The sequence below is a fragment of the Melanerpes formicivorus genome, unplaced genomic scaffold (genome assembly GCF_026170545.1).
Source record: "Melanerpes formicivorus ecotype bairdi unplaced genomic scaffold, bMelFor1.0.p_v2 SCAF_38, whole genome shotgun sequence".
NCBI classification, from domain to species: domain Eukaryota; kingdom Metazoa; phylum Chordata; class Aves; order Piciformes; family Picidae; genus Melanerpes; species Melanerpes formicivorus.
Window position 1 is genome coordinate 3,796,492 of NW_027142390.1, and position 13,029 is coordinate 3,809,520.

General features: G+C 44.7%; 1 protein-coding gene across 2 annotated transcripts in view; it reads left to right on the forward strand.

Moving 5' to 3' along the window:
- The window catches only part of SFMBT1 (Scm like with four mbt domains 1), a 93,176-nt gene that overhangs the window by 36,536 nt on the left and 43,611 nt on the right, over positions 1 to 13,029 (forward strand). Inside the window, exons 1-2 of one of the 2 annotated variants that reach the window (XM_068157871.1) lie at positions 9,982 to 10,001; positions 12,270 to 12,382. The exons of the other annotated variant lie outside the window; for it this stretch is intronic. The gene's annotated coding sequence lies outside the window, so the exon portion shown is untranslated. Of the gene's footprint in view, positions 1 to 9,981; positions 10,002 to 12,269; positions 12,383 to 13,029 lie in introns of those variants that run through there. 2 annotated transcript variants of the gene reach the window in all.

A 13,029-nucleotide genomic window follows, 5' to 3' on the forward strand; every position in this document is an offset into this window, starting at 1 on the left:
CCCCAGAATGGGATAGAAAGAGAAAGAGAAGAGAGGAAAAAAAAGTTAGAAGCAGTTTGTGTTAATTGGAAGGGAGTTAGTATACAGGCCTGTTATCTGGTTTTCAAGGCCGAGGCGTTGGCAGAAAGCCCAGCACAGAAAGCTGCTGCACGGAGCAAAGACGGAAGCAAGACTGACTGAGAAGTGCTGGAAATGTCCAGTATAGTCCCAGCTCAGAAGTGCTTCCTCCCACTCGTCCAATGAAATTAGTTTAGACTATTCCTTCCGTTTACCAACTTCCGTCCACCATATTCCCTTTCTTAAGGGGGCAACGTCAACCGGCCACAGCACTTGAATTTATTTGGTAGGCTGAGGCTTACTTCTTGGTAGTGGGTAGCATGGAGTCCTTGCTGAGGAAAGTGATACTCCGTTAACCCCTGCCAAAGACAACTTCAGCAGCCACAGGCTTTCCCCACTTTATTTCCCTGTCCTGTGATCTGTGCTGGCTACTCAGGAGTAAGTTAATTTCCTCATAAGGAAATTTATGAGCTTGAAGTCTGTTTTGATTCAGCTAAATGCGTTGTTCCCAGTGCTTTTGATAAAAACCGTGGCCTCTTTGCTTCTGTGACTTCCATTTGCAGTCTTGGGGGGAAGGGGGGGATTATTAGTGCCACTGCTTGTTAAAATGAGTTTTGGACAGCCATTTGAGTCACAGCTGCATCAGTCTGTATAGGCTCTATATAAACAATTTCATTGGCTGTTCATACTGTCCATCCAATCCAAAATGATATTTACAGTTTGTGAGTAAAGTTCATAGTCCATTCCGGCTATGCTCAGATGTAGATGATTCAAAAGTCCAAGAAAATCAGAAAATGAGAAAAATGGAAAACAGTTCATTTCTTCACCGATGAAGCGAAGAAAAGGGAAACAGGGAAATCTCAGGGTCTCTTAGTTGACTCAGGGCTCTCAGGGATCTCAGGGTTCGTGCACCGTAGACTCCTCGTTGATTCTTCCTTTGGACGCGATGTAGCTATACAACAGTTTGAAATTAACCTCTTTCAGCTAAAGTTAAATTTCTTTGTGGAATACACTGAATTTCACCATTCTCTTGCATCACCCAATAAGTGTGACCCGGACCTTCAGCTGAAACCACCCCTCGGACAGGCTTAGCCTCTCCTGAGGGTGAAAATACCCAAACAGTTTTACCTAACAGATTCTTTTCTTTAACAACAGGAACTCTATCACTTTCTACTTTCCGTAGCAAATCTGAATGTGCAGGTCCAGCTCGGTTCACTGAACCGCTACTATTTACCAGCCAAGTTGCTTGTGCTAAATGTTTTTCCCAGTTTTTCAAAGATCCACCTCCCATGGCTTTGAGAGTGGTCTTCAACAAACCATTGTAGCGTTCAATCTTCCCTGAAGCTGGTGCATAGTAGGGAATGTGGAATATCCACTCAATACCGTGCTCTTTTGCCCAGTTCTTTACAAGGTTGTTCTTGAAATGAGTTCCGTTGTCTGACTCAATCCTCTCCGGAGTTCCGTGTCTCCACAGGATTTGTCTCTCCAGACCGAGAATGGTGTTGCGTGCAGTTGCATGTGGAACTGGATAAGTTTCCAACCATCCAGTGTTTGCCTCTACCATAGTAAGCACGTATTGCTTACCAGAACGAGAACATGGTAGAGTGATGTAGTCAATCTGCCAAGCTTCACCATACTTGTACTTGGACCATCTGTCACCATACCACAAGGGCTTAAGTCGTTTCGCCTGCTTAATAGCAGCACAAATGTCACAGTCATGGATGACTTGTGTGATAGCATCCATGGAAATGTCTATGGATCTGTCACGAGCCCATTGGTATGTTGCATCTCTGCCTTGATGTCCTGACGAATCGTGAGCCCACCGAGCTAAGAATATCTCACCTCGGTGTTTCCAGTCGAGATCAAGATTAGAGTCCATGTCTACTTGAGAAACTCTTGCAGCTAGATCTGCCTGATGGTTGTGTTGCTGTTCCTCAGTAGCTTTGTCTGTAAAGAAGCATGAATGAAATGCCACTCCCTTTGTTGTCTCCTAATATCAATGCCAGTGTTTTAAAAATAGGAACCTTGCTCGACCAGCAAGTCTATTTTTAAACCTGGATCTAGGAGACTGGCTGTAATTTCACAAGTGATGTGCACCAAACAGCACCAGTTGAGTTGGAGATGTGTTGTTGCTCCTGCCTGATCTGCAGGAAAATGGGATATCTAAGTAGATGTCAATGTGATGGCAAATAGGTTTAGGTCCTAACCTTTTAACTTCTGTAGTGATGAGGTGGAGAGTGTCCTTGTTGGAAATAAATGTCCTCCATGTAAAATGGTTTTATTGTGGATCTCAGATGCCTGGAGCTGATGTGAGCCTTCAGGGACTGATGGTGCCTGAGTTTGTCTTGTGGTTGTACAAACCTTTATTTAGAATAAACCAAACCAGGTTGGAAGAGACCTTCAAGATCATCGTGTCCAACCCTTCAACCAATCCAACCCACCCAAACAGCTAACCCATGGCACCAAGCACCCCATCAAGTCTCCTCCTGAACACCTCCAATGACGGCGACTCCACCACCTCCCCAGGCAGCCCATCCCAATGGGCAATCACTCTCTCTGTGTAGAACTTCTTCCTAACATCCAACCTGAACCTCCCCTGGTGCAGCCTGAGACTGTGTCCTCTTGTTCTGGTACTGGCTGCCTGGGAGAAGAGACCAACCTCTGCCTGTCTACAGCCTCCCTTCAGGTAGTTGTAGAGAGCAATAAGGTCACCCCTGAGTCTCCTCTTCTCCAGGCTAAGCAATCCCAGCTCCCTCAGTCTCTCCTCATAGGGCTGTGTTCCAAACCCCTCACCAACCTCGTTGCCCTTCTCTGGACTCGTTCCAGCAAGTCAACCTCCTTTCTAAACTGAGGGGCCCAGAACTGGACACAGTACTCGAGGTGTGGCCTAACCAGTGCAGTGTACAGGGGCAGAATGACCTCCCTGCTCCTGCTGGCCACACTGTTCCTGATGCATCCTGTGTTGGCATCTAAGAGAGTTTCCCTTTCTGCATGTAGCTTGTCTAGGAGCCCTTCTGAGAGAAGGGTGCAATAATACTATCTTTTTCTCTATTGTGTACTATTTCAGTGGCATGATGAAGGAAAGAAGTAGGAGTGTGCTTTTATATATTAAAAGCATGATTGATTTTTATTAAAGCATCATATTTGCAAAGTACCTTCCTTCCCCCTCCACGTCTTCCACTTCAATTGTTGTATTGTCTGCAGTGGTGACATCCATTAGGTGGTTCTCTGGAGTAGTAGCTGAATTTAAAACAATTTCTTGGAAGATAGTGTAGTGTGTTTTTCCACTCAGATGAGGAGTGCTGAGCCAAGTTCAGTGTCCCACTCAGATTTTTGTCCAAGGCTTTCATATGATGTATCCAATGAATATGAGTTGACAGAGAGGACTTGTTGGAATAAATCAAGCTTCATACCAGTATTAGGGAGTTAGTTATTGTAACTTCCTTAAGACTGCACTGACCTTCATGCCTTATCTGCAGGACTGACATCCTTCATGCATTGAAATTAGTTTCCAAATCTAGTGTTCTAACATGAAATTTTGCAGATTTCTCCAGTGCTTTTCATGTTTCAGGCACCTACAGATGAATGTCTGTCTTTGTTAGTTGCCTGAAATATATGTGCTATGAGTGTACTTCTTGGGCTGAAAAACTTTTCTCTTGCATAGTGGATAGCTGAGTATCATATCCTTAATAATGTTCATCCATTGGTGTTTTGTCTTCTGCCACTTTGCAGTGGCAGTGCTCTTCCTTGAGACCATGGAATGGGTCTGGGTTTCTATGATTTTATGTTTTGGATTCTTTTTCTGCAGCTAATAGTTGTTAAGTGCTTATGCAGTGTGCTTTGCTACCCATAGCTCTCCACAGGTTGCTCACTGGGGCTCTGTACTGCACATCTCAAATCTTGGCATTGGCTCAGAGTTGTCTCTTGGACAGCATTCAAGCAAGTTCTATGCTTTTTTTCTTTCAAGCCAGAAGAATGACATCCATGGTGACACTGACAAAAAATTCACTCATTTCACTTAAAAAGTCTAAACCAGGATACTGTACTCATTGATGTGATGTAGTTACTGTGGGGAAGCTGAGGAACCATATACTTTATTGTGCTGCTCGTGGCGTTACACATTTTACCTAAAGGCTGCTCAAACTAACTTTAAAGGGTCCCTTAATCTGATGGCTGTTGCATTGCTGCTGGCAGTTAAACTCTTGTGAATCACTTTCTGTGGGCCAGTCATCTGTATCATGTCACTATGTCATGGGTCTCCATTCTTAAATGTGCTAGGGAATCAGAAGTGAAAGCAGGAATCATTTTCTTTCCATTTGAGTGCTCTATTTTATCTCATCATGAGTTACACTGCATGTTACCAGCAGATTATTTGCTCATTTGTGCTGCCTGTCTTTATAAGAGGATAAGAAGTTGCCAAGCTCTTGTCTGGACCTTGGGACCAGCAGGAACTTCACATTCTTCCTTCATCTGCTTATCCAACTTACAACTTCAACTAATTGTATTCGTGCTATAGGATATGTAATAAAAAGCTGACCTGAAAGAGCACTTTTGTTCTGCCTTATTTCTTCATTGGGTGGATAACCTGCAATATCCTTCTAGTCTGTGTGCTGTAGAAAGTAGATAGAGAAAGCAGAATACCGCTGGGGGGGGTGTACATTTCAAAACCAAACCAAAACTTCAGTGACTGGGCAAAACCCACACTACCTTAATTTTAAAGAATCAGACTTCTTAATAGCTTCTATTTGCAACCAGTCTTGAATGCAGAGGAGCTTTCTGGGACACCGTGTTGTGTATTGTTCCTCTGTCAAATGAACGCTCTGGCTGTCTCATGGCATCTGAATTAGCTGGGAATGGAGCTGGGGCTTCTATGTTCTCACCAGGACTTAATGTGTAGTCTCATGGAAATTGCTTTACCAGGTGGGTAGCACAGCACAAGTTGTAAACACAGATCTTGTAATTTGTTGAGCTGGACCTGACTGTTTCAACATTTATTAACCAGACTTTCCAGTTTGAGGTGTGTTATGGGTATAGTCAGGCATATCTGGGCAGCGAGTCAAATCCTGGAAGCAACTGGACTTGAGGCAGGGGTTGGGATTGGAAAACTGGCATGCATTGTCATAACCTAAATGGAGGAAGATAAACACCTCATGTTGTATCAGCAGAAGTATGTGCTGTAGATTATTGTTTGTTGTTTTTCCTGTCATGTAAAAGTAGCTGTAATGAAAGACTGAGTTAAAGAGCCAAGCGTTGGTCCCATTTTGTGACCAAAGAGATTCACCTTTTCTCTGGTAAATATTTGAATGCTAATAAAAATGCACATTCACAGCAGCATTGCCACTGCTCAAGACAGCGAGGATTGCTGAGCTGTAACCTTCCAACCTGCTGCAAGGATTTTGTTTATTTGTCTGTGTAATGCCAGCATCTTGCTGTATTTAACCCACGGTGAGGGGTGTCCCTGACAGCAGTTTGCTCATGAAGCGCACTGTGTCCTGTGGCTGGCCGTGGTGACCCAGCCACCCCCAGCTGCGCTGCTGCAAACGCGGCTGCTTGGCTGCAGGCAGGGTGAGGGCTCTGCTGGAGGGACAAGAAGTGTGACCGTGGTGCTGTTGTGGAAGTATGTTGTACCAAGTGTTGTCTGAGTCCCAAGGGTATCTGTGCATGAAGCAGTGATAACTTCAGTCTCTAAATGACTTTGGGCTTTGCTGGGTGAGCGTGAGCAGAGCAGTGTGTGTGTGCCGATGTTCTGTCTGCTCTCTTGGCGGACACTGGGACACCCTGGGAGCTGTCAGAAACAGGATTTGTTTTCAATAAACCCTTGAAATAAAAATGGATGATTATTGCAAGGGGCCACAATGGTGCAGGCAGGCCTTCCCTGCAGGGATATCCAAGATTTGCTTTGTAACTTGGCAGCTACTTTGCAGCATATGCAGCTGAGTATTCAGTATTCCTAAGGTTGGAAGGGACCTCAAAGGTCATCGAGTCCAACCTGTCACCACAGACCTCACAACTTGAGTAGGGAGGACACTACTGCCCACTGCAGGCTTGAACTCACGACCTTCCCATTGAGATGCTTCTAGTCCTGTGGTTACTTCCATTTGGAAGGTGTGGAGCAACGTACAGAGCCATGTGACTTTGTGTAAGCTCTTCGTGTGCTATCGATGGGTTTGTTCATCTCCTTGCCCACTTCTATATTTTGTAACAATTTCTTCAAAAATGTAAGAACTTAGGGTGTGTTCTTTAAATGCAAGTCTCTTGAGGAGTCTCACTGTTGCTGTTGGAGTGGGAGGGATGAACAACTTGAAGTTTTGCTAAAACAGATTTAATGGAAATAGCAGGGAAATGGCAAAGTGGAACTGTTGTGAGCGCTGGTCTGTGAGCAGGTGGCCATGCAGGTGTGATGGACAAATACAGTAAGTTTTGATAATTCATCAAACTCCAGTGGTCATAGTTCCTGTTTGCATTTATGGATATATGATTCTCATGGTCAGTGGGGTTTGTTCTCAGAGAAGATGGAAGCTATTCAGATAAGATCACATGAGTGTGTTCTTGGCAGGCAAAAAGGTGAAAGGGATAGCAAGAATCCTATGTCCTGTCTCCAGGAAAGCTTCCTTTGCAAGGAGCAGGAGTCAGCTGTTAGGGAATCCACAATTTTTGTTGGTTACTACTGTGGTTCTTGGACAGAACATAGCTGTGAAAGAGCAAGTCTGCAGCCAGGGCTGCTCATGAAAAGTTGGTCACCAGGACAGTGCTCCAGTGGCCTGTTACAGAGCAACAGAATCACAATCTGGCTGTAAGAGATACCTTAGGGAGTTGACAGCAGGTGGTGGTAAACTCAGACTAGGTTTTGGTTACAGTTGGTCCAGCAACTGCAGAAAATGTAGAAACATACTTGCTCCTCTTACTTATTTTTTTAAGTGTAGGAATAACATAGGAAGGTTTTGCTTTTGTTTTGAAGCACCTAATATGTTATCAGGATGGCCTAAAGAAAATGTCTGTGGGTAATTCAGTGGTCTGTCTTTGCCAAATCCTTACAGAAACAGGCAAATCAGCCCCTCTTTACAGACCCACTGTGTCTTATGTGTGTGTAAAAGTAATGGTTTAAAGAACTGCAAGGCAGCCAAGGTTTTCTGTTCTCCCCATTGGACAGGGCAATTCCTTTGGCAGCTGTGATTTTAATGAAATCTGTAGTATTTTTATTACTTTTTTATAGAAGCATCAAACTTTATTTTGCCTATCTGTTGTCTACTTTCTGAGCCTTGCAGGGCTGTCTTGGAAAGATTTGGAGCGTGCTAACAGTGCTGAGCCAAGCCCTCTGTGGAGGTAGTTTTCCTTTCTCACAGAAGCAACTGAAATTGATTTTTTTGCTGGTCACAGAATAGCAATTAAAAGGGCTTGGAAAATTGGAATTGCAGCATAAGCTGGAGATTGTGAGAAGTCTTCCACTTTGTCTTTTGTTTGTGGGTAGTAGGAGGGTAATACTTGTGAAATACTTGCTTTGTTTATGCAGCTGAGAGTTAAAAAATACCTGAAGTGTTGGTCTCTTCCAACCTCAGTGATACTGAATACTGAAACTGTTAGTGACTAAAGAGGAAAACACAGAGGAACAAGATAGGTCTTAAACCCTATTTTGACTCTAAAAGGCTCATAAAAGTTGGACCTTACATGAAGTATGGAACTCTGAAGACCCTTTCTCGGACTAGGACCTCTGCTGAGGGCTTCAGCAGGGAGTCACAGGGTAATGGGGCAGGAGGGAAGGGTATAAAAGTAAGTATATATAATAATTTGGTTCCCCCCCAAAAATAATTTGAGTATCCTAATTTGAGTATCCTGTCTGAGAGCTATGTACTGTCCTTCTACGGTGGAAGAATGGTTAATGGGCAGTTAGGGAAGTGTAGATGTGGTTGAATCACAAAACAGGAGAATAGAATTAGAATAGAATTAGAATAGAATAGAATAGAATAGACCAGACCAGGTTGGAAGAGACCTTCAAGATCATGGTGTCCAACCCATCAACCAATCCAGCCCACCTAAACAACTAACCCATGGCACCAAGCACCCCATCAAGTCTCCTCCTGAACACCTCCAATGATGGTGACTCCACCACCTCCCCAGGCAGCCCATTCCAATGGGCAATCACTCTCTCTGTGTAGAACTTCTTCCAAACATCCAGCCAAACTCCCCTGGCGCAGCCTGAGACTGTGTCCTCTTGTTCTTGTACTGGCTGCCTGGGAGTGAGAATCCTACTCCATGTGGCAGATGAGGCAGAGGCTGGTTTTGTGCCCACCCTGCTCTTGCACAATGTGAATGGAGTTAAAAAATGCTTGAGTTGGGGAGTGGAGAGCAAGCAAAGCATGGCAGCTGGCATGCTCCTGTGGCAGAGGGGCTTTGTGGGCTTTGGTGCTTTGCTTATCTGAGTGTAGCAGAAGTGATCATTTGCTGATCTGTGAATTTTAAACAGCTCCCTACCATCACAGATATTAATGATTTCTTACACTGAATGCTGTTCTGAATAGTTGTGTGCTTTTGCCTCTCTCAGTCCTCATCTCAACAGTTGAATTTTTTTCAAAGGAGGCAAATATCTGTTGTCTCACCCTGACGGAGATGGTTGCTGATTTGCTGTGGCAGGTAATCAGCTGTATCTCTCCCACTGAGCTGGCAGCAGTGTCTAGCCACTCTCCAGCATTTTCCCCCCAAAAGGATGTGGCTGTTGTAAGGCAATGTACTAACCCTAACAAGGCTTGGGGTGGGTATTGCTGTACTGTGAGTGCATTGCTACAAAAGAGAGACTGAAACTTGCACTGGGTGTGCTGATCGACAGCCACCTGAATATGAGCCAACAGTGTGCCCAGGTGGCTAGGAGGGCCAATAGCATCCTGGCCTGCATTAGGAATAGTGTGGCCAGCAGGAGCAGGGAGGTCATAGTGCCCCTGTACTCTGCTTTGGTTAGGCCACACCTTGAGTCCTGTGTCCAGTTCTGGGCCCCTCAGTTTAAGAAGGACATCGAAACACTTGAACATGTCCAGAGAAGGGCAACAAGGCTGGGGAGAGGCCTTGAACACAAGCCCTCTGAGGAGAGGCTGAGGGAACTGGGATTGTTTAGCCTGGAGAAGAGGAGGCTCAGGGGTGACCTCATTGCCCTCTACAACTACCTGAAAGGTGGTTGTAGCCAGGAAGGGGTTGGTCTCTTCTCCCAGGCAACCAGCACCAGAACAAGGGGACACAGTCTCAAGCTGTGCCAGGGGAGGTTTAGACTCGAGGTGAGGAGAAAGTTCTTCACCGAGCGAGTAATTCATCATTGGAACGGGCTGCCCAGGGAGGTGGTGGAGTCACTGTCCCTGGAGGTGTTCAAGAGGGGATTGGACGTGGCACTTGGTGCCATGGTCTAGTCGTGGGGTCTGTGTTGATAGGTTGGACTCGATGATCCTCGAGGTCCTTTTCAACCTAAGCGATACTGTGATACTGAGATACTGAGTAGCTTGAAAGTTAATTCTTTCCAGTGGTGTTGATTTTGGTTCTGATTGAGGAATCTTTTTTATCTTTTTTTATCTTTTTTTTTTTGTGCAGAAAATACTAAGAGTGCTCCAAACTACTGTGATACAAAGCTCATCAGTGTAGTATTTCATACAGATGTTCATGAGGAATCAAGTACTACACATTGTCAATGGACCTAAAATAAAGTTTGCTCCTACCCAAGTAGTTTATTAGGTTGGGTTCTGTTTGTGTTACAGATTATAATATTTCTTGTTTTTAATAAGTTCTACTGGAATTTAAAACACTGCAACTTTAAGTTGTTATCCTAGATGGTAATTTCCATTTTTTGTCTTTGTTCTATCAGGGACAGGTTGGCAGAGACCCATCAGGATGAGTGGAGTCTTGTATTTGGAGAGGGTGTAAATGTGTTTACAAAGGCCTAATGCTGTTGACCTGCTTTATGTGCTAAGGTAAAGGACCCTGCACAGCTGCATTTTGGCTCACTCAGATCTGCTTACATGTTGATGAGGTGCATGGCCTGCAAGTACCCAGTCAAATGCAAATCTTCATTTGAACATGTCCCCTCTTCTCCCCTGGAGTTACTCATTTTGTGGCAGAAGGGGCAGCTGATGCTTATACTCACAATTGACTCTAGTGGTGTTAGACAAGGAAAAGGTTAAAAGAAAGCTTGATGTTGTCTTTTGCAGGCTGTGGAAATTGCTTATATCTGCAGTAATAAAAGAGCAGAGGGCAAGTAAGCATCTGGAACTGGCTACAGGTTGTGACTGGAGTTGTGCGTGGCACCATCGGGTGTGAGGCTTGTGGGAGTTTGTGCCTCTTTCAGAGCTCATCCACTGCAGCAGCAGGACTTGGCCCTCTGGCCTGTAGTGTTGGTACAGCAGTGTGTGCCAGAGAAGGAAGAGTCTCTCCTTCCAGATAATTTTGTAACGAGACTTCTAGATCTGAGCTACAGAGGAGTTTTTATGATGAACGTGAGCATTAGCAAGATGAATTGCAAGCACTGACTGAAAGGGTCACAGAGTTAAAATGCATGAGGAAGCACAGGAGTGACCAGTTGTTGCCTATTTATAGCTGCACACTAGGAGAGGGTTTCTGCTGCTGGGCACTCACCTGCACTTCACATTGTCCTGCTGAATGTTTTTCAGACAAAATTTTGTAGCAGAGGGCTGCTTTTATCCTGAATACTTTTTCTTTCTGACATGCCAACAAGAATCTCCACTGCAAACACTGGACCTGGTTAGGTGTGCTGAACAGGGCACTGTTTATGCCACAGCTGTGAGTCCTACACTAAAGAATTAGTTACCAAAAAATCTTCAGATGAAGTTCATGCACCATCTCCCCGCATAGGGAGCACATAATTACTTATTTCCTTAAAGTGAGAAGTGCAGGTATGTGTGGGAATGAGCACAGGACCAGGAGAACATTTACCCTCTCTCCTCCTGCCTGAAGGTTATGGTCCGAGAACAATCACTACTGCTACTGAGTTAGCAGATTTATCTCATGTTCAGTGTCAGAGTTACAGGTTCCCAACGCTGAAGAGCTCCTTCTGTGCTCTGACAGACCTCTGCAACAGGTTTTCTGCATGGTAGGCAAAAGATGTAGATTTTACTAGATGCCTTTGCAAGAAGGAATTTGCTGAAACTTGATCCTTTCTGGTGCTTTTTCACCAGGCCGTAGGGGTGTCTCCAGTCCCCATTGTCTCGTGCCTTTGTTTTAAAGTAATGTTAAGCCTCAGACACCAGCTGATTTACTTTAATTCAACATCCAACTTACGTTTGATTTCTTTTCATATTCAAGTGAGCCATCTGGCTTTAATGAACTGTAACAGTTTTTAATGCTGCCTCCAGTTGCTAACATCTGAATATTTCATGTGCTGAAAGCAGGTTTGAAATGCAGAAGTGGGACTGAAGAGTCCAAAGTGTTTCCAGATCAGCTCTGTTCCAGCAGCAGTTGCATTCCCCTCCCCTTGAGATTTATCAAAAGATAATCTTTGGGGTGCCAGACTGCAAGCAGCATCCATGGCGGGTGCTAATTAGGAGTGCACTCAATTTTGTGTACATAAAACACCAGAGCTGCTTATGAAATCCTGAGTAACTACCCAACTTGACTTGGGCAGAATATCAATCAAATTCACCAGGAGCTGCCAGTATTTGGCTGCTTCTAAACAAACAGCCTCTTTGATGGTTGGGTTTGGTTGGGGGTTTTGTTTTGGGGGGGGAGGGGTGTCTTAAATTATTTTTATGTTGCAGCTAAAGATGAAGTTAGTTTTACATCACTTAGTTTAGTTACAGAAGTTAATTGAGGGCTGGATCCCATAAACTGAAAATATTTTAATTGCAATTAAATTGTGATGGGACTTTGCCAGGGCTTCACTACTAGAATCCAGTGGCATGTCCCCAGATCTGCTGGGCTACACGCTTTGCTCGGCGCTTTTCACAGCATTGCCTTTGTGTTGGCTTAGCAGTGTGACAGCTGATAGACTTACAGTAGGCCATTACCAAGAAATATTTTCATTAATGATTAGAAAGTACTTTGTTGGTTAGTTTTTCACTGTGTCAAGCATTGTACAGGTTGCCAGTGACGACATCTGCCAGCATCACCTAATAATGCATGCGACAAATGGAACCGCGTTTCCAGGAGGAAGGAAGGCCTTCGGAATGGATAGGCTGGGCACAGGTGGTTGCAGTAGCTTATTCTGCTCTGCTTTGTCCTGGCAGCATTGAAGAAGCACCCAAGGAACCAACGAAGATTGCTAGGGATTGGTACCTGTGCTTGATTCCTCAGTGACTTCCTCTTAGAGACAGAGCTGAGTTAGCTTGTGGCCTCACAGGTATATGCTGAGCACAGTCTTTTTGAGCAGGACAAAAGCAGTTTAGAAAGAACTGCAGAATTTCATAGTATAGTATCATAGTATCTATCAGGGTTGGAAGAGACCACAAGGATCATCTAGTTCCAACCGCCCTGCCATGGGCAGGGACACCCCACACTAGATCAGCCTGGCCAGAGCCTCGTCCAGCCTGGGCTTAAACACCTCCAGGGATGGAGCCTCAACCACCTCCCTGGACAACCCATTCCAGGGCTTCACCACTCTCATGGGGAAGAGTTTCCTCCTCACATCAAGCCTGCATCTCCCCACCTCCAGCTTCATTCCATTCCCCCTAGTCCTATCACTACCTGAGATCCTGAGAAGTCCCTCCCCAGCCCTCCTGCAGGCCCCCTTCAGATACTGGAAGGCCACAATTAGGTCACCTGGGAGCCTTTTCTTCTCCAGACTGAATAGCCCAAACTCCAGTCTGTCCTCGTAGGAGAGGTAGTTTGGCAGCTTAGTTCCCTTCCAGGCGCCTTGCTGAAGCTGTAATGAATAAAACAGCATTAATATCTTCTACATGCTAGATTTTTGTGGCTACTGTTCAATAGTAGCTCTTAATGATACCTCTTGCTACTCTTAAAAAATGTTGTTCTGATGTGTAATGAAAT